General features: G+C 41.1%; 1 protein-coding gene across 1 annotated transcript in view; it reads left to right on the top strand.

The window, feature by feature from the left end:
• CTPS1 (CTP synthase 1) overlaps positions 1-20,747 on the top strand; it is a 331,500-nt gene that overhangs the window by 43,618 nt on the left and 267,135 nt on the right. The window lies entirely within an intron of this gene.

The following is a 20,747-nucleotide window of genomic DNA, read 5'->3' as shown; positions in this document are numbered from 1 at the left end:
ACAGTTAACAATCGTGCCCACAATAAGGACAGAGTGCACTGAAAGGATAGCACAAAAGAAGAACATTAGGTGAAATGTATTCTACTTTACCCCACAACGTTGTCTCCCATGTTCTGAGGTAACATTTTCTTTCCCCTAATTCACTTCAGTGGGGATATTTTTAGTGCCTCCTTCTGTGACGGTGGGATACTTTGAGCACATTGTAACAACATTATATGATTGAAGGCTTAATCAGTCAATATGGCCTCCAGCAAAAAAAAAAATACAGAAATTGCCAAATGCTTCTAAAGATGCGCAATCCAGGTCTGTTAGTCTTAAAAGACCCAAAAGTGATTCGCCGCCACCATCACTCTCACAAGTCCCTGCCATTGAGGCCATTCTTCAAGAAATAAGGTCGCTCAAACCATTTATTGAAACTGCCAACCAAAAACAGCTGCAGCTTGATGAAAGGTGGAACGTATTCAAAAATAGTATAGTTCTTGTGGAAGACATTTCACCCAGGATGTCCCAGCTAGAAAAAAACAGTGCGCAACTGGGCGTGCACCGGGAGTGTGCTGTCTGCTGTCCACTGTGCCGCTAGCCGCACAAACTGTGTTCTCTGTATTCCTAGCGTTCTCATCTTCGACCTTACAAATACCCTGCGCAACATACCATTTTCAAATCCACTTCTTTTCAATAGACTCTAAACGATGACTACATATCGACTAACAAGCGGAATGCCAATTCCTGCCTCCCGGGCGATTGGCTCCCCAGCAATCTCTGCATTTCAGCCTTCTCTTAAAGGTGTTATATCTCGTCAACCTCTGCACAAACAAGCACGTCAGCTTAAACCTAACATTTACAAGTTTTATGCAGAAGCCAAACTGTACACTGCCTCTTTATACTCCATCATAGACCTGACCATTGCTAACACTGCTCCCAATGGCAACGGCCAAGTTCCCATTGAAGCATTTAGCGCACCCACAAAGTCCTCTCCGACTCTACAATGGAAGAAGATTCCACTCCTCCACCTATTGTTACTGAGTCAGAAATGCATCAATACACCTGGGCAGCAGCCTTCCATCTGGCATTTTGTACAGTCGTGGCCTCCATACGTGTGGCAGACTCTCCCTCTCTGCCCATGTTCTACTCTCAGGCTGTTATGAAGTCCGTAATACCTACAACTGATCTTGATCAACAAACATTTACCAAAGCAACCTCTGTTTGCTTAACTCCACAAAACCATTCGACCTAACAATCCCAAAACCACTTTCTACCAACTCGGACTGCTATTCTATCCCAATTGCCACTAGGTCAACCCCATATACTCTCTAAATCTCCAGTTATTCTCCTCTAATGCACCTCCCGAAAATAATTCTTCCTCCTTCTCGTAATGCTCATTGGTAGCATCCTTTTCTAAACGTACATCTAGACCTGCTTTCTATGACTCTTGACACCACTCTCAATGCAATAAATACAAGCCTCTTTGTAACAAAACTGTATGAAATTCTTGATGCAAAGACCCAGCTATGCTCTTGAAATCCCTGTATATGATGTATTGCAAACAAATATTCAAGGGAAGAAAAAAAATCTAATAAACTGAAAATGCTGGAAACCTCCCAACTTTACAAGAAGTCCAAAACCCTTCCTCGACTAAGCAAAATAAAATTCCTCACCAATCTAACGCTGCCATTAAATACTTCGAGCACAACACTGATTGATCTAGACAAAGATGAGACGCAAGTGCCCCCACGACCACCAGCATCTCAACCCACTGCTCTTCCTCCTGTGGTCTCTTGGAGGCAGATCAAGGTATACATGAATGTATTATTGTTCCAGATACAACTGCTGAAAGTAAGTCGATGAACTGTAAACCACAAAACTAATTTGCAATGGATAGTATTAATGTCAATCCAAAGACAAGTATGACAAATGATTTTATACACTGAAATGTACCTAGTATTGACCCAGAGCTTCTGAATCTTTGTCTACTCACTGACAGTATTCATCACAGTCTACATCATTCTATGGCTATATCCAAAGAGTATAAGCAGACCTTTTGTGTCAACATTGATCTGGATTATCCAAGCTTTAAAACCTTGGAGCAAAAGCGTACTGTTTCAATGATGGGGAAATCGCCTACACCACAAACAACTGCAAGAAACGACGATTGCCCAACCCAGAACTCTATAATCATAATTGATCAATATCGAAATATATATCGAAATATACCCAATCTACTACAAAACCGCTCTCTGCCGAGGATCTCGCACTTGATTTTGATAAAATAATTGTTACCATGCTAGACACTCACTAAGAACCCTTATCTATATTCAATTCCCCCGCCCCTGAGCCTGACATTATCAAAACATTCATATTCCCCGCCTCTCTCCATGATGTTTCTGTGCTGCGTAGGCAAACGCGCCCAGTGGTCTTCTACGCGACTTCACACAGAACCCGAAAACCAACACAGATCAACTCACAACACAGCGCGCCACAATTCAGAATATGAAACTATACTTTACCAAATGTACCGTGTTGCTGTTTGATTTTAAAGTACATTTATTTGACATTAAATGTTTATAAAATATTCAGCAATTGCCATATGAACTCCGAATGCCATTTATTTTCTTTTATCTCTATCCGCAAAGTTTATCGTGAGTCACGCGCTGTTCCTTTATGGTACACAGGGTGTTGGTTTTCGTTAAAAGAAGCACTTTGGTCGCACGTTGAACCGCAAGGCTGTTCCATCAAGTAGGCACTAGGCCAGCCTAAAGGTTGATATGTTGCTTCTAGCCGCTAGTACCGCGTAAGGGCATATGGGCCCTTGGCGATCGTCCCATAAAATCATCAAAATTGTGCAGTTGTTTACATTAAGCTGCAGCTTGCGGTTGAAAAAACCATCTGCCGGTGTCTGAAACTGGTGGCAGTAGCAATAGGGAAGTATATACCTGTTTTGAAAACATAAAATTTATAATTGGTCTTGCCAGCCGATCTTTATTGATATTATTCATTTTATTTATTACGGCCGAGCTGACTCTATTTGCTTTCAAGGATAGTGCAATGGAGTATGTTCGGCTCTAAAATCAATGCGAAAAGTAACAAAATAAATCGAGGTTAGAACACAATGAGAAACTACTTTTTGTCTACATGCGTGTGGAATGTGGACCTGCATGCCCATGTGCCCGCTACAAGGACGATCCCACAAGTTTTCCAAGCTCTTCATTTATTCATGCATCCATCCATTCATTAATTCTTCATTCCGGTATAAAAGCGTCTAAAGAGTTACTTACATTATATTTGCAATTTCCATTGTGTCTCTGTGTAATGCAGTCCGTAAATTCCACTGTGCTCTTGACAACGATTTTTCGTATACTGAACTAACATGAAACTCTGTCTAGTTTCAGAATTTTCTGCCTTATCGTCTCTTACATTATTGCACTCCCCCTGCCCCCTCCCCCCTCTTCAAATGAAGTTCTTTCAGCATGGTACCTGTCTCTCAAGGTCAAAAAACAATAGAACCTTATACTGCCAGTGCGAGTTGTGGGCCTCTTTAGGGAGCGAACTGAAAATCAAAGCCGCTGACCTTCACTAGAAATGAGCATACATTCTTTCTTTGCAACATCCCGTAGTAAAGCCATTTGTGAGAACTTGAAGTTTCGAATCCATCTTTGCACAGTGCCTCAATGTGCAAATGCAAACTGGCTTCTCTCCCATCTGCAACGGCTCGCTTGGCGCGTTCTAAGGCCCCCAATTTTGTCCTTGTTGTCTGCGAGCTTTGAAGCCCCAAAGAACCATAACTACTGAGACTTTTAATTATTTGGGGAAGGTCAGGGAAAGTATAAAGTACCCGAGGAGTTGAGTTGAAAGTGAGATTTATTGTTTGTTTTATTATTTGCAATACACAAGCCTCCCCTCGGTTAACAGTGCGCAGCATTTACAAGAGATTGCGAAAATTAGTTACAAAAATATATACATAGACATATAGACAAGGTCAGCAATATGAGGTGAATAGAGAGAGAAGTCAAAGATGACACCCAGGTTGTTCGCCACCCAGGATGGTGAAGGTAGGGGTTAGGGTTAGCGTACTTTGTATGCACACTGTACAATAACATTTATTTACAAAAAGACAATCGTATTACAATTATTTAAACCGGGATTTGGACTTCACAACCAGCTCTCCTTTGGGTGGACATGGCACAGTGGCAATGTTGGGTGGCAATGGATCAGTGCTCTGCACAGAAACGTTCAAAATTCCATATCTGTGCTTCTCTAATACAGCAACAATAAGGCTTTTGACAAAGTCGAACTCCATTTCCTCATAGACTGGTTTGATCACCCAATGCTTACTTCTTTTTGAAAAGGCCTTAGTGTAGCGAGGCATCCTTACATTACCCGTAGTCCTAGATTGTTCACTGCCAAGATTCTCGTTATGGGCCAAGACGGCAAGTAGAGTCCTATGCCTCATGTCCTGTATGCTGAAATGCAAGCGCTTTGGCCTGTACTTTAGGCACATATTGTGGAACACCGCCAAACCTCCTGTGTGACAGAATTCTGTCAGTCCCCTCAAATCTCTTGATAGTTTTATCGAAAACAATCTTCTCAATGGCTTTGTGTGTTGGTGAAGATGGATTCAACCACTTCTTTCGTGCCTCCACTGGGGACAAAGGGCCATGTTCACATTGGTGGAAATGTAGGTTTTCTGACCAGCGGTGCACGTTGGTACAGTGGTGCATCAGTGACCGCCATTTTCAAGTAGTATTTCCACTGACCCTTCACAAGTTTTGGAGCTCCACCAAAGATGGTTGCTGATAGACTGGGACCACTCTGAAATACTTTCCAAACCTTTTTTTTTTCCCTGCACCCGAGATTTTCTTATTGATTGATTTTAGCAAGATGCCATACGTCAAATTGATGTTTAATATGTGGGAACTGCTCTCCCATTGTCTTGGCAATTGAAACGTGTCTGTCCGTGGCTATGAGGTCGATGTGCATTCCCCTCGATTGTAGATATTCCACTGATTTTATAAATCCTAGTTTCTCCATGGCCACTGAGGATGTACATTTTGTTACCTGCACGACCACTGAACTCACAATTTTCTTACTATCCATGTCCTGAAAGTGGTAGGTGCAGTACTTGGCAGAAAATCCAGGGCTGTCGCACTGTCCATCGCCGGCTAGCCTGGATCGTTTGCCTTTGAATGTACTTGCTAGAGACAATTGTTCAATTTTCCAAGCATCACTAATGGCCGGAAACAGATAATCATGTTGGTATTTGTAGTACTGCGTTTTTTAAATGAAATGGAGTCCCACAAACTGAAAGAAAGACTCCACTTTCTAAAACTGGAGCCACTAAAAAGTGATGCAGCTGCACACAGTAGATTGCCTGCTGGCATTTTCCCCAGTATCGGTTGTGCAGACCATGAGAACGTATAATTTAATATACAGGCGGCATGTATTGTGACGTTACTGTCTTGTTTTTGACGAGTCACATGAATCAATGGCTTCCCACATACTTTCCCTCCGACAGAATGCCCACATTTCAGCATTCTTATAATATCCATCAAACAACTGTCGAATACTATGTATTTGCCCTCTTTCATTAGACTGTCATCCTGCGTCAAAGTTGTTTCGGCCTGTGACGTTGAGGACATATCACCACATTTGAAAGAAAGATTGCTGCTATCAAGTTCTGATGCGTCGGTGAATGCTGCTGGTTCATTCTGTCATTTCAACATCTGCTACCTCAACATTGGTGGGAGAACACAACAATGTCGACAGCTTTTTTGGTGGCAATTTTTTGGCGGGTGTAGATTGTGTGAATTGATCTGCGACTACTTCAGAGCTATCTTCAATACATCCAGTATCATGTTGCAGTGGTGCGGTCGTACTGTAGCAATGGTCCAATACAACTTTGCTGGATTCTCCGGACACATTCATTTCATGTTCTGGCCATTGGACATGAGCATCCCGAGTCTCAACACGCAGCGTCTGAATTAATAGTTCCTCCATAGCCTCCATAGTGTAAATGGTCTGGCAAGCAACATCTCTCATTCGCTTCACTGTCTGTGTAGTTCGTAGACCCACGGGTAACTAGAGGACAGATTGGAAAAGGGATGTTCAGTTTAAACACAAGATAAAGTATAGTAAAATTGACTGGAAAAAAACATAAAATAGTCCCCAGCACAAAACAATTTCTAAAGTTATGAACTGTTTGTAACTAACCTTATTTTTGTTTCTTTTCTTTGCAACTTTTTTTGACTTGACCTTCAACATCTGCACGCTGTTGCTCCGATTCGTATCCGCATGTCTCCCCTTCCTCTTGCGCTGCAACGACTATATTTTCTGTATCCGCAAAGACAGCACGGAATGAGGCTCCATCGACTCCCTGAAACATAGTATTTTCATTACTGTGTATCAAAATATCGTTAGCATAAAACACACGTGAGGACGAACACACATGTACATCTCAATAGCCAAACACGATTTAAACATTGTGTGGAGCAATAAACAAGTATTCGAGCTCTGACCTAGTTCGATGGAGCTGTCCGTATCCATACCTCTGGCTCTGCATGGACTGCCACGAATGATTGTATTGAAGAGGAGGCATCAGCAACTCCCTGAAACACAGTACTTGCATTAGTATGGTTTTCAATATTGTAAACAGAACACATACTTGGGGTCGACGGCACAGGTACATATAAAGAGATAACTACAAATGTTGCATTGTCTAAAAGAATCAAGGAATATTTAAATATGATCAGATTTAATCGACTTATTTCTCCAATTTCTTTACATCTGCATCATCTAAATGGGATCTTGTGATTGTAGTGGTAGCTCCATCGTCTCCCTGAAATACAGTACTTGCGTTAATAGGGAAGAAAGTCTAGCAAATGGAATCGCGTTATATGATCACGCTCGATGGAGCTGTCAGTATCCATATCTCGTGCTGCTGAAGACTATCTATGGATGTTGTAAATGTGGTGTGCACTTCCGAAAGCTGTTGCGCCGATTTGTATCCGCATGATCCCGCTTCACCTGGAATTACTTGAATGTCAGGCTCCGCATCAAGTGCGTGGGTTGACGCTTCAACAACTGCCTGAAACATAGTATTTGCATTAGTAAGGATTACAATGTTGAAAACACAACACACACTTGGGGTCGACCGCACAGGTACATATCAATGGCTAACCACAAATGAAACATGGTGTAGAACAATCAAACGACAAGTGTTCCAGTCCTGATGATCACGGTCGATGGAGCTGTCAGTATCCATACCTCGTGCTGCTGAAGAACATCTAGGGCTGTTGTCAATGTGGTGGACGCTTCAGCATCTCCCTGAAAGACAGTACTTGCATTAGTATGGATAACACTAATTATAACTGAAAACAAACACCAGGGGACGACAACTAAGGTGTATATCAATTGGAAAACACTAACCAAACAATTGGTAAAAAAATCACACGATACATTACTTGACATGCATAAAACAAGTCTGTAGCGGAATAGCCAAGTATGATTACCTGATACGCTAGAAGTGGTTGATGACTGCGAGCACGTCATGGAAGTAGAATGTTCTTGCGTCAGATTCAAGGGATAGTCAAGAAGTTGTAAAGGTAAATTATTGTTTGATAATCAAATGCCAATATTTAAAATTGCCATTTAAGGAGACAGAATACTTGAGTAATGCGCAATATAGCACAGTTCCCTGTGCCCATATATAGATTTTGTTTGGGTTATGAAATCTAAAAATAATATATTGATAAATGTCATTATTCAAAAAGCTATACTATTACAAATTGGAAATAACACCTAAAATATCAATGAATCAATTTGGCTGCCTACACACACTACCGCAAGGCCTAAAGCTAAAAACGGACACTTGACTCGCAAATGGTGGAATGTGGACGAATAGACTGGGAATAGCGCTTGCCAGGAATTTTTGTGTCTTTCGCCGTTTATTTTTCTTTGTTACCCAAGATGTGGTGTGCATGGTCTAGGGAAAGTGCCGACTGCAGATGCGGTATCGATCACCCCTCTTGTCCTCTAAGACTTGTTGGACTCTACTTTCCAGCTCATCCAGTGGATATCCGCAATGTCTGACCCATTCTCTTATTCGATCAACAGTTTTCGGGAATACATGCATTGTAGTGCCTTCAGATTTAGCATGGGTCTTCGAAGGGCAACCGCTAATCGAACAGGCAGGCATTGTTGAAAATTCTGAAAAGTAAATATCAAGGTTATTATAAAACCTTAATGAATAAAAATGTCAAAGTAAATGAACCATACCATTCTCAATGCAAGGTTTGATTTGGTCGCCGGAACTATACCAGTTCATCATGTGCGGCTTAGTATTTGCATAAATTACAGAAATGTTTTAAATTATGTGACTAAACTCTGAACATGTGACTCGTCCCTTGGATGTTCTGTCTTGCACGAAAAGGAAACATGCTTACATTATAGACTGGACCCCGAAGGATGCAATTCGATGACAATTGACACAGATGAAAATAAATAGATCTATTGATAGCATAACAATTGAAACTCAAGTCAATAGCAATGAGACCAATGACCATACCTCTATTGGGTACTGTAATCGCAAATAGATAGAAATGTAAAAATGACCGAAATATGACTAGGATACATGGCCTTACCTTGACCAACAAACAGTTGTATTCAGCAGGCCGAGCAGTATGTTGCAGGAGAACAGGTAGATGGCCACAAGTAGCACACTGACGAGTTTGCTCGAAGCGGTCACAGAAAGCACGACGACGAGCAGATTAGCATAGATCTCAGTGCTTCTCAGGTAGAAGGTTCAGGAGTTGACTTGCAAAGCACAAAGATGTTCTCATGAGACATATCGTGGTTTATAAAGTATTAGAAACAGGGGTGTGTTTGTGAATGAATGACGTGTGTATGTCGTGGTATTATGTGGTTTGCAGGGGGGCGGCCTGCCTCAGGGGGGGGCCTGCCTGGAGACACGGGGTCTGAGGAGGCCATGTGAGCGATGGCCCCTGGGTGTGGGATACCTTTTGAAGTGTACATGCTGTTTGGCACCTTGGCGGTTTGCGCCCGTGACAGCCCCCCATGGATGGCCCTTGGGCGTGCAGGCAAGTGTGTGGGAGCGAGGGGCCATCAGGCCCCTCTCATCCTTTACTTCTCAGTAGAAACTCGGATAAAGTGCCTCCAGTAGTGGGTTCGCCCCTTGCCCTTATGTAATGTTAACTTGGGTTGACATTCGCGTAGATGGGACCACTGAGCAGGACACGGGGCATCCATTTTTGTACCCCCTTTCCACTACATCTTGGTGACCAGGCCTCGTTCCCACTCTGACTGGAAAACTCCAGAGGTATTTGCAACAGCTAATAAATGTAACGCATCACTCTTCCTCTGTGATCACTGTCCTGCATGTGAACCAGCCTGAACTAAGCACATAGCTCGTTCATCTCCACAAACGTGTCCTTGCCCACGCACCCTCGCCAGTGGAAACTTACTGCCATTCTGACCCTGTGTCCCTGCAAGGTATTCTCTTCATGTGCCAGACCACTGACCACGCCATGATGCCCACCTAGCAGATCCCCCAACTAACATTAGACCCCTACTGCAGTATATCGTTGCCTATCAATAACATGCCACATACCAGAGATTCTTGTGAGCACAGACCCACACTTCAAACAGTGTATTATAGTGGTCAAGACCCTTAACCTAAGGCCTGTATAATCCAATGTTAATTGATAGTATAGATATGTGTGACTTTTATAGAGACATAACCGACTGAAAGACTTTGAACAAGTGTTATATTCTCAATAATGCATGCACTAAATATTATATTAACTTAGATAGTGACCACCCTCCTTCACAGCGACCTGACCTTCACCCTTTCGGAGCACAGATGTCTGACGTCCATCCTTGAATGGAGACGCACTTGATTCATTTAAAAAATCGAAACGACCGTTGTTAAAATATATGTGGTGTTTTATTTTGTATCTTATTTTGATGACACAAAATACTGTACTGACCGCTGCCACTCGGGAACCTTTCTCTTATGGCAGTGTCCAAGCCTCCCGTGAAGCCACCATGTAAAGGAACGATAGGCCACCAGCCTGTACCACCTGTGAAAAGGAATGAAACAAACTGTTTTTAAATGACCAAGATAAGTTTAATAAAAGTTTGTTGTCCATGACAATTCTTATAACTAATGGCATTCTGATCGGACAAATGCTATCTAGACACTGCACACTATTGAATGACTTTCATGCGTTACAATGATATGTACATGTAATTTTGGATATAGTAGAAGACCATGAAATAGGAGTGGCATGACAAACGGAGTATACTTCCTCGGATTACGAGGACGAACAGTTGCGCAAAGTTCGTGCATAAGCACCATCATTATCCTCAACACGGACCGTGTGAGGCAGGCTGCCCTGAAGTCTGGCAGCTCGGTGAAGCATTGCGTTCGTGGCTCGCCTTCCAAATTGTAGGCCACGCATCCCGAGTTTTCACAGCAGCAGCAGTTCTCGTCCTCGGTTGGCATTAACTCGCACCGATTGCATGTGCACCAGGTGGAAACACCGTCCATGCGACTAGGTCCAGGCTCTTCAGCTGTTGAATCGTACTCCCAACTGCCGTCCGAAGACCCATCGTTTTTATGTGTTTCCCTTTCCAGTAGTTCCTCCTCGGTAGGGCTCGTACATGTAGGGCATTATTGTAGCCATCGTGTGTTAAACAAACTAAAATAATTTTATAGCGGTGGTACTGGTATCTGTTCACACGGGCTACAAGCAACGAAGGTAGCTGACCAGAGCACAGAAACAAGTCACGGAATACTCAAAGTAACACAGAGAGAGGAATGGAATCGAAAATCTGCTGCTTGTGTTGTGAAACGGTCTGTTTATACTTATTGAGGAAAGAGGCGTCCTGCCATTTCCATGGCGACAAGTCATTAGCTGGAGCTCAGCGAATGTTGACACGAGACGTGCTTCGGCGTTGTGAAATGGGCGGTACGCGTCTGCTGATTACAGGCTCAGGGGCGGGGGATATGATTTAGTGCCGCAAAAGCAGTTCAGCCGGGGCAATGTGGGGGGGGGAGAATGATAGGATTATCACAAAATGGCAGCTCCCTGATGCCTGTTTTCGCGTGCATTTAATGAACGGAAACTCGGGTAAGGTCCATAGGAAATTTTTCTAAAATCGAACGACTTGGGCTTAAAAACACATGGCCGACCCGTAGGGGCAATACAAAATTTTGACCGAACCATTCCTTTAATTTCGCGGAACACTCAGGGTTTCATGCATTTTTTTCACTGAACGCCAATTTCCTAAACTATATTATTCTTCTCCAGGAAACGAGGCTCACTGATTTTTTTTTTTTTTTTTTTCCCCCACACCCCCTAATTTAGCCAGACCATTCCATCGCTCACGTTCCTGCTAATAAATCATTCAAAGGTCGACCGTCTGCTGGCCTCCTGATTACAATCAAAATCCATTCTGACCTTCATCTTGAAAGTATTGCGTCTCCCTACTCGAGCATCAAGCCAATAAAAATCTCCACAGAGAATCGTGCACACCCATTATATCCAAGTGCTGCAATTGTCCACGTCTACTGGAATCCAGTCGTCATCTTTGAGGATTTTTTTCTCTCCCACTTAGAAACAGTGTTCAATACAATACTCCTGAAAACAAACATCAGCACTACCATCATTGTTGGAGACCTTAATATCTATTGTATTCCAAAAAAAAAACTCTACGTCCAGATTCAAGAGCGTCTTAGTGGCTAGCTCTCATGGAAACTCGTAATTTCCTTATGCTGAATGGATGCACAGATGAAGACTCCCCACCAGTTGCAACTTGGTTGAGAGGTTCTGCCTCATCAATACTTGACTATATATTCATCTCCAGTCCAGCAAATAAAAAGAGCTATCTTTTTTAAAATTATTTCAAAGGAATCAAGTGCATCAAATACTAGAGCTTAAATGGACAACCTCATCCCTAGATTAAAAACATCTACTATCTACCATTGCAGAACTACAAAATCCATTCAAATAATCATACAATCACATCCACCAATTGTTCCTTCTATATTCAAGCATAAATCTGTACCTTGAGCTACATAACCGTAAACAAAAATTTAGGCATTCTATGAGAAATCATCACTAACCTGTTTGTAACCAAGAGCAAAACTAAAATCTAGATTCAAAAACAAAATCAAGCAAATCATAGCAGCACAAAAATAGAATAATGCTGACACTATGCTAGCAGCAATCATGAAAAAGTCAACCTCCCAAATCTGGACCTTTTAAATGATGTTACAGCACCTGCAGTTTCTTCTATCGAACTCGATGTGATCGGTGAACAGACCTGGAAGGAGCACTGAAGTCCCTTCTTAATGAGCCAATCCAAGAAAATTCTCACATATCTTTATCTTGCCCCGACTTGACTAATCTTTTATTTGATAAACTTTATCGCCCTAATTATCAAAAACCTAAGCTCATCAAGAGCACAGGGCCCTGACAAACCGTTGAATGTGGCTTGAAGGCTTATCCGAATGAATGGGCTGAAATTCTTGAATTAATCTTTTCTAACATTATTAAAACAAGCCAGATCACGGTTACCTGGCAAGAATCAATAATTGTGTCCATTTTTAAAAAAGGCAATAGAACTATACCCTCAAACTACAGACCGATGGCGCTGCTCGATGTGCCTGGCAAGATTTTTGGGCGCCTAATTCTTCGTGATTTTACTATATGGCTAAATGAAAACAGATTAGATATACATCAATCAGGTTTTGTATCTATCCTGTCGGCTTTGAAAAAGCAAGCCATTAATAACAAACAGCTGGTCTTCTTAGCACTAGTGGATTTTAAGCAGGCCTTTGATTCAGTGTCGCAGGACATGTTATGGTCCAAACTTTTTAATGACCACTGTCCTTTTTATTAAGACAATTTTATACAAATACTACCATAAAACTTAACCACCAATGGGCTCCTATATAAAGCCATCCCCACTTCTACAGGCCTAAAACAAGGATGCATTTTCGCCCTTATGCTCTTTAACTTTTATATAAATTAAGCTCAGAATGATAATTTCCACCAAACTTGGATCTTGTGAAATTGGATACCTTTTTATATGCTGACTATTTGGTGATTTTAGATAGAACGCCTGGACTCGTATGCCCATGAGAATCAACTCGTAATTAATGTGGACAAATCAAATCTCTTAGTATTCCACCATAGCCTACCAAAATCGGGATATAAATTTAACTGGATATTAGCAGTATCCACGCTTACCCAATTGTCACAATATAAGTATCTAGGCGTGAGTTTGAACAACAACGTCTCTGACAGATTGTACAAACAAGAATACAACTTTTAACAACACAAGCTAAAGCGATCCAACATAAATATGGGAAATTTATTTTCAAACCATCAGTAGTAATCTACCTACAAAAAGTAATACCAATTGTTATGGTGCACACACTAAGCTACCTGGAAACACCCTGAGTTGGGATTTTTTTTAGAAGGCCTATATTGGAAACAGATCTTATCTCTACCCCGTAGTGTACCCATTTCTGTTCAGATACAAACTTGGTCTTCCATCTCTAACTGCCTTTGTGTCATGGCAATGTCTGGCTGCGTACAGAAAGTGTCTCATTACTCCCACCACTGCCCATTCACTAATACCTGTTCTAAAAAGTTCTCTGGATGCTATAACGAAAGGTCCATTGTATCTCTGGAAATCAGAATGCATTTGCATGTTACTGGAAGCAGACATTACAATCAGCCTACTAATTCCTAATATCCTGAGAAAGATAAAATAAAATTCTGGTTAAGAGACTGGATAGTAACATGGGAAACGTGCAATAAATACACTGTATTTCGTGGTGGTGGTATTTCTTCTCTCAAATCATTACACGAATTGCCAAATCTAAGACATTTCACAGATTCAAAATATGCTCTGGCAATCCTCCGTTTGAGGCTAAACCTATGGCCAACTAAAACTAGACTTGCTCTGTATAAATCTCTATCTCTGATACATTATGTACATTCTGCAAGATGGCTGCCAAGAAACTCTGAAACATCTAATCCTAGATTGCACTGCATTATCAATCCGAAGAGAACAAACCTATTGCGAGTTTATCAGTATAGAATGCTCACAAATGATGACATCTGGACCTTTTATTTTTAATTCGACACTAGTATCTCTGAACCTGCCGACAGTCAAATACTTGACCTCTCTGGATCCTGCAAATTTATAATGTCATCAGTAAAATTGTACAAAGTCAAATACGATCGGCTCATAGATGAATAGCTTGACGAGGTTATTCGGACTAAGAAATGTATAGTTTCCAGAGTCTTTTCAATGAGATAATATGCTTTTAGTAAGCAAGTATATTATTCTTAATTTTTGTTGGCTCCATGAAGTAAACATTTTAGATGCAATATATTTTAAACTTTCATCATTTTAGGATAATGAGTAAACATTTGATTTGTTAATGAATAGATTAAAGAAACCCGTATAGATAGATTAAAATAAACTTTGATAGTTTTAAGCTAACAAGTACATTTGGATATAGTAAAGTGAAATAAGAAGCCTGTAAAGTACATGTGAACTGTTCATATAATTTTTCTCTGGACTCTGCATGTATGACATTTCTACAAATAATTTAATCAATCGTTTAAAAAAATAACAATGGTGGCTGTCCATCTGATAGGCATGGTATTATATCTGATGATTGTGAATAGATAAATAATATTGTATCCCAGACATTATTAGAAAAGTTTGATTCAGAAATATATTAAAGAATGTTCAGGATTATGTATGAGAGAAAAATGAAATGTTCATGTCTTGTAATCAACGTTGGTTGAAAAAGTTGTAATCTGAAATAAAACAACAATAAAATTAAAATGTTTAAAAAATAAATTTAAAAACGTTGGACCTTCAAAAACATAACGAAGAATTGGAAAACGGGAGCATGCGCAACAACCCGCGCATTACTGGCCTCCCAGAGGGATGCCAGGGGAAACAATGCAATACTTTTCAGAATCTGTTGCCAGCCCTGCTTCACATCTCAGTAGAAAAATCCCTCAATATTCAACGCACACATCACATTGGCTCATCTAGAAGCCCACAAGCTGCACACTGATTTTTCTATCTACTTGGATACACCCAATTGCTGCTCATTCTTTCAAAGAACAAAGAGTTAAATACCCCTATGCAGCATGTGAAAAGGATCTATATCTCTCAAGATGTGGCGAAAAAAACTGCCCAACGCAGAAAGCAATTCCTCGCTAAAACAGCTGAACGTCAGATACGGCCTTTACCACCCCTGTTCTTTCAAGATTACGTATGAGGGTCGCTCTTCAATATTTGATGACCCAGCTGACCTCAAGACTTTCCTTTTCCTCAAGACCTACCGCATGGATATGTTGCTTCCTATCAACCCATCTTCTTCTGGGTCTTTTACGTTACTGAAGTGTTGCAGTCTGTAATTTGGCCCCAATGATGGCCCGGGCACTGCTTGGTACCCCTCTTATCCAGGGCTTTTTTTTTTTTGTTCCTGCCCTCTTGGTGTCACCGACTCCTTTACTTTTCTTGATGTACTTGATCCCGTCTGCTCTTTCTATATACTTCCTTTATTTGTCATCTCATTCAGAGTTATGCTGTTTTGTGTTATCTTACCTCACTTGATCAAGTTTCCCCTTCCTTTCACGCTTACCTTTTATGTCCTCCTTCTATGTTCACTTTCACAGTTTCGGATGCACCGCTCATTCATGTATTTATTTACTAATGCTACTCCTACTATTTTGCGTACAGTATTTGATGAAACCTTCATCGTTGGGTATTTTTATGTACCTGTTTTAACCATGCTGTTTCTGTTCGATTGGATTTTAGATGCGTCACCTGGAACATTATGGGCTGTAATAGTAACAGGTACAAAGTTATCTCTCGTCTCAAAAAGTTGAAGCAATCTATGGCTTGTATACAGGAAACGCATCTCTCTCACAGAAGCCATGAAACTCAAAACCGTATGGGTCAATGATATTCTCGCCAATCCAGCAGTTGGGAAGAAAATGGTGTGACCAGACTAATTAATAAGAAGCTATCACATAAGATACTTGGTCAAGATGTGGATAACAAGGGGAGGTGGGCATGGGTCAAACTACTGGTTGGATCTGATATCATTACTGTTGTGTATTTATGGTATTACCCTAATCTATCAAATTCATTCAAATGTCTCCAATCTAATGTTATGTGGTGATGTCAACCAAGTTCTCGACCCATTCTTGGATGGAATTATTGACGGAGCATTTGGATTTTCTAAGTCCCATAACGCTTTTAGACACTGCTTAGTTGAAACTGGTCTTATTGACACTTGGAGACTGGCCCATACACATTTCATTCACAACCCCACGATACGCTATCGCGCCTTTATTACATTGTCATTACTAAATACCTCACAGATACCATTGACTCCCTCATCTCTAACATAACATTATATCTGATCATGTCCCAGTCATAACTACCTTTTTGATTTCTGACATTAAAAAAAAGGTCTCCAGTATGAAAAAGACATATAAAAAAACACCTTGATTCTCTATACCTTCAGCTAACCACTGCAGAGAAGCAACACTATCGCCCATCCTTGAACACAGACCTTCATACCGTCCTGTCCCTACGCTTTCAAATTATCAAAATACTTACTGAACAAGCTGCTGGTGCCATCTTAAAATGCACATCCAAAATCTACCGAACCTGCAACAAAGCTGGTAAAGCTCTGGCCTCCTATCTCAGCCAGGAAAGAGAAAACCACATTAAAAATCCCTCTGGTTCCATCGTTACCAATCCTCTGATATTATTAAGGTATTTAAGGATTTCTACACCAACCTATTTTCTTCCGTCCCAGAGGACAATCTTAAATCCTTCCTTGATAACATTAACAGACAATCTTACCCATTAACAGATCAGAGGATGGTGACCTCACTACGCGGGAAATCATACAGGCCATCAAGGGGTTGGAAAAATGTAAGGCTCCAGGACCTGAATTTAATTTAATAAATTTTTAATTTAATTCCTTAAAGGAATAGTTGGGTCAGAAATATTATTGGCCAAAAAGATGGCCAATAATAAAACAAATACCTAAAATATATATATTATTTTTAAGTCCCTAGGCAAAGGCAAAGTTTCGAGCAAATGAAGCTCAAACTTTAAAATTGCAAGCACTAGGGGGCATCCGTTTTGTGAAATGGATGCCACCTGTGCTTGCGATTGCGGCACTAATAAAGCAAAAGCCAGCCAGCTGTAGTAAACAAAAGCTACCACTGGGTGGCTTTTGCTTCATTGGTGCTGGACTCGGAGGACGGGGACCAGAGACTACAGGCAGGAAAGCTGCAGCTGCATCTCGGTAAGTGCTATTTTATTTTTTTAAATAAGCACTAGCTGCGTTTTCTTTTCTAAGTTTTCCGGGCTGGAGGAGCCTGGAAAACTTAGAAATAAAACCACAGCTTTTAAAACTTTGTATTTGTTTGTGGTAGCTTCAGCTTGGAGGAGCCTGAGAAACTTAGAAAGAAAAACTGCAGCATTTTTTAAACACAACCGCATTGTGTTTCTGCCTGCCGTGGCTATCGCTTTGGGTCTCTGGTGCTCCCCCCTCTGTGTTTCCATGCTGCAGTGTTTCTGTCTACAGCAGCTTTCACTTTGGAGATCTCGTGCTCCCCACGGGCCCTCATCCTATTTCCTAAAGCCGAAGAGGATCCTGATCTTCCCAAAAGGTATAGACCCATATCCCTCATAAATGTAGATCATAAGATCTTTGCCAAACAAATTGCCAACAGAATTGAATCCTACCTTCCCAATGTCATTAAATCAGATCAAGTAGGTTACGTCGTATATTTCGGCCAATGCTAGACTCCTACTTCCCTGCATATTAGTTCACAGGACAAAAAAGACAAATTGGGTTATGCCACCATCGCCTTTGATGTGGGAAAAAGCTTTTGATTGTGTCAACTGGGACTGTATGTTCCAAGCTCTATGATGGCATGGCTGTGGTGAAATCTTCATATCACTTGTTAAACTTCAGTACTCGGATCCCAAATCCTCTATGTATCAATGGTCAGTCCTCTGCCTTTTTCTCCTTAAAAAGAGGAACTAGGCAGGGATGCCCTCCGCCCCCCGCCCCCTCATTCTATATGTACTATCCCTCAAACCCCATTTAGAACTAATTTGATCCGATAAGAATATTCCCTGGATTGCATCCGACATCCGTGAAACCAAGATAGCCGCGTATGCGGATAATGTTCTCATTATGAATAATCCTAAACGCCTCCCTTATATGCTGGCCAGACTACAAGATTTATCATCTGTATCCAGGTATAAGGTTAATAGAGTTAAAATCGGCGCTATTACCTCTCAATTCGTACTGCCTTAAACATGAATTGGACGTCTTTGGCTTTAAATGGTGCAACGTCTCCTTCAACTATTTAGGCTTAGGATATTCTTGCTCAGTTAGCAGCGCTATCAAAATAAGTGTAGACCCCTTACTCTACAGACTTAAAGATCTATCCACCAGCTGGTCCCTTCTCGATTTATCCTGGTGGGATCGCTGGGACACTATTAAGATGTTTTACTGTATTGTACTATACTATTTACAAATTCTCCCTATACCTCTCCCTACTACATTTTTCAAATCCATCTACTCTATTTTGTTCAATTTCCTAGGGGGGGAAATGCAAAAGTAAAAGAATTGCACTCAACCAACTCAAAACCCCTTATGAAACAGGTGGTGTCAGATTTCCAGACTTCAAACTATATCCCTACGCTTTCATACTTAAACAACCCGATGTTGGTATTCCACTTCTGATTTACATGACCCGCTTCTGGTATATAATTGAAAAACAATTTGTTTTCCCTCATAATATCGCTGACATACTTTATCTATCTAATCGCTCTTCCACTATTCTTTCCGACCTGATCGGAGCTTCCAAATCTGCCCTAAGAGCACTCCGCTTCTCATCTGTCAAATCCCTGTCTCTTTAACTATCCCATTATTTGTTGCATAACAAGTCTATGATTTTAAAAGTCATGGCTCTCCAAGGGTATCAGGTTTATCTTGCAGATCACACCATAACATCATTCCTAGATCTCAAGAATTAATTTCTACAACGATTGGACTTTACCTATTAAACTGGTCAATGCCTGTCTGGATGATCTTCAAGCTCATGGCAACGAAGTTCTTTCACCAGACACCACGAAACTACATTTCACGACCACGGTCCCTGACGTTCGAGCTGACCTAATTTACAAACTGTTGACCACGTCCGACTTTCCTACAATCCCAATGGGAAACGGACTGTGGGCTGGTCTTCGATTTTACATGGTCTCAGCTATGGTCTAAGATCAGATATGTTTCCACCTCTCAACATCACTCAAAACATCTTTTTTTTTTTTTTTTTTTCTTCACACAGAGCATTTATCACCCCTTTTAAAATAGACAAAATCAGATGGCAACTGTTGATCATGCGGGAATACCTCGGGTTCTTACAAGCATATGTTCTATGATTGCCCGTTTTGTGTTCAGGATGTGGCAAGAAAACTGGAAATGCTGAACTGCAATCTCCAATATACATGCATGGTCCTCTATCCTTTACTATGTGTTTCTGGGAAGCATTGCTGTCAACTTGAACAAATCTCTCCGCTCGCCTATCCTATATGACCTCTTTATTGCTATTGCCATCAAGCTCATCACTGCCAATTGGAAAAACGTTCAAAGAATTTCTGCTAAGAGCTGGTGGAACAATATCTGGCACACACAGATTTGAACACTATGGCTTGTCCCCAAGCACAACTCGAAATGGGCTCCCTTTTATGAAATACTTGGACCATCATAATATGTCTGCACATGGTTCATGAAATAGCTTCTGTCTGCAACACATGAATTTCTTACCATTGACTGTATGTACGGCAAGATTCTTTAATGTATATGAGCAAACTTGTAAACTCTATCCCTTCCTCCCTGTCCCTCTTTCCTAATGTACTGTCTGTCTCTTGTTCGTTCCCCAGTCTGTCAAAAACTCAATCTGTTATCCACTCTTATATTAATCACTTGATTGTAATTGATCATTTTATTCTCCCCACGCTTGACCTGGACTATTCAATCTACCTGTTTGTATTCACTATTCTCTGCCTATCAAGAGTTTAATTTATTGTCCCAATTCTATTTAACACATGGGTCTTTGTATCATCTTCAATCTTACCAATGTTTTGTGATTCGTTCCCTAATGTTGAATACACATTTATTGAACAAAAAAGGCAGTCTAAAGAGCCATCCAATGAGACTCAAAATATGTGTAGGAGTTAAATCTGTGTTGATGTGCTGAGTCTTGTATCTCCAGAACAAACTACAGTTATCATACTTTTATAGAGCGCATATACGCCCGAAGGCATCTTGGCGCTGAGCAGCAGAAAGGGGAATGATCGAGCAGACACTCATTTAAAAGAGAAGGGTCTTCAAAGACCGCCGGAAGGCCAAATGGTTAGCGGTCGCACAAAGTGCCAATGGCAACTGATGCCACGCCTTTGCAGCTACCACAGAGAAAGCACGGCCGCCAGCCCGTGTCCGTCTGATACGGGGTACAGATAGTAATGGGGCAGCCTGGGGCCGAAGGGGACGAGCAGGAACATAGTGAACAAACTTTTCCTGAAGATATTCCGCGCCTACCTTGTTAAAGGCTCAGTGCACCAGGCACATTGATTTAAACAATCCGTTTTTC

The sequence above is a fragment of the Ambystoma mexicanum genome, chromosome 11 (assembly GCF_040938575.1).
Source record: "Ambystoma mexicanum isolate Mex_15411 chromosome 11, UKY_AmexF1_1, whole genome shotgun sequence".
Lineage (NCBI taxonomy): Eukaryota > Metazoa > Chordata > Amphibia > Caudata > Ambystomatidae > Ambystoma > Ambystoma mexicanum.
The sequence above is the reverse complement of the archived record's forward strand: the minus strand, read 5'-3'. Positions and strand labels throughout refer to the sequence as shown.